The following is a 2,272-nucleotide window of genomic DNA, read 5'->3' as shown; positions in this document are numbered from 1 at the left end:
TTAGTGTCTTTTGGCGATGATTAATATTTCCGCCCTTTCTAGTTGGATATGTATATTAAGTACTTATGATCTTTTATATCTATGAAGATGTATATTCAGGAAATGTTGTATCATTTCAGTTACCGTTAGGTAACCGGTTTTGATTTCCGCGTTATATGTTACTTAAAGTGATGTCCCGGAAAAGAAAGGTTTTTAAAAGGAAACAATTTTATATCACCAATTAAAAAAAAAATTAATCACTTTTCCGCGTAATAAATAAAGAGTATTTTTTGGGGCGTTACATTACGAAACGAGTATAAATAGTATACGAGTCAATACGATTTTTGTTAATTACAATATAGTATAAAAGTGATTTAAACAATATTTTCTTAGAATTATCGATGTATTTTGTAATGAGCCAGAAATAATGAAAATGTTATGAATCGTATACTATTTGGACTTGTCTCTACATTTTGTTAAACTTAATTACATTTATCATTTTTTTTCTTTAAAGGATCACATTTATTTCTTATGCATGTATAATGAGTGTAATATATGCATACAAATCAATGGTTTTTTGTAGGTGTAAAAATGGAGAGATAGTTTATGTATTTAACTAAAATTCATGGGATTTCAGAATAATTGGTAACATATTACTATTTTGTAAGAACAAGATTGCAACTAAGAGAGGGTGAATTAGTTGACTTCAAATTATAGTAATTTTTTCTGCAAAATGTAAGAGTTAATGTGCAGTGGATAATATTGCAGAAAATAAACAAATATAAATTAAAGAGGAAAGGGAAAGGAGAGTACACAAGTATTTTATACTGATTCACCTTCTTGTCCACTGAAGGCTACATCCAATACTCTTGGAACACAAGAGATTTTCCACTAAATCATCCCGAGATCTCTAAGTACCTTACACACTCACTAATATTTATACCCTTCGAAAACACTTTTCCAAGTTACTCTATCCCCTTTCTATTTATGGCAATGAATGAAGAATTTCAATAATGGCTTTGGATTGCCTTTACAAGTATGAAATATTATAACACTTGCAATCCAATCAACTCTATTTTTATACTTAGTAATAATGCTCAATAGATTTGTAAAACTTTGAATCAATTACTTTAAGTAACTCAGAAAAATTCTCCTTTTGAAAGTTTAAGAACTTAGTGCAAAATTGCGGAAAAATAGTGAGAGAACTTTTCAGAGTAGTATGAGAGTTATATAAAAATTGTGTTTATGTTGTGAGAGTTAGAGTCTTTATATAGACTTTCCAAACACCCATGGTGCCTTTCTGATGTGAACCCAAATGAGCCTAAGGAGGATAATGAGGAACTAAGAGGCATAGGTGGGCCCATGACAAGGGCAAGGGTCAAACGTGTATACAATACACTTTCAAGACATAAAGGGAATTCACCTAAGCTCAAACCAAGGAAGTCACCTCTTTTATTACATCACCTTACATGTGGGCCAACGTGGGGAAAATAATTCACAACCCTTTTCATAAGGCAAGGCCATGTTTCTAAACATGGCTAGGACACATTTATTGTGTCCTAAGTTGTTTCCATTAAAACATTTAACTTGTCTTTTGTTTTCAATTTTAGAATAAATGAAGCCATAAAGTCAACTTGGGCTTTTAATGCTAAGCATTCAAGTTGTCGTCCACTTAAGCATGATTTGAAGCCAATTATGAATAATCTTTCAAAGGAAACCGTCCAAGGCATGTTTCAATTGAGTGAGCCGTCCACATTTTAATTCAGAATGCAAGTTGCCGTCCACTTTAATGTGATTACAAGTCAAGCATGAATGAGTACAAGGCTGTCGTCCAAGTTTAATGCACTCATGACTCATTCAAGTGAATTTTCGTGCAAGGCATTCAACATGCAACCCAAGTCATGCACACCATTGATTGAGTCGTCCAAGTTGAGTCAAATTACAAGGCTGCCGCCCAACAATTTAATACATTCAAGAATCATTCAAATGATTATTTGTGCAAAGCATTTAACATACAACCCAAGTCATGCACACCATTGATTGAGCCGTCCAAGTTGAGTCAAATTACAAGGTTGTCGTCCAACAATTTAATACATTTAAGAATCATTCAAATGATTATTTGTGCAAAGCATTTAACAAACACATTGAGTCTTGGAGGCAATTATTTCGTGAAAGACTCAATTCAAAGTAGCCGAATTATGCATCAAAGAAGACTATGATTCCAAGGCTTAGATTTAAGGCTTTTTCATGGAAAATTAGAATGTCATTTATGTTTAGTTTTGAATTTTGTTTA

The sequence above is a fragment of the Lupinus angustifolius genome, chromosome LG08 (assembly GCF_001865875.1).
Source record: "Lupinus angustifolius cultivar Tanjil chromosome LG08, LupAngTanjil_v1.0, whole genome shotgun sequence".
Taxonomy (NCBI): Eukaryota; Viridiplantae; Streptophyta; class Magnoliopsida; order Fabales; family Fabaceae; genus Lupinus; species Lupinus angustifolius.
The sequence above is the reverse complement of the archived record's forward strand: the minus strand, read 5'-3'. Positions refer to the sequence as shown.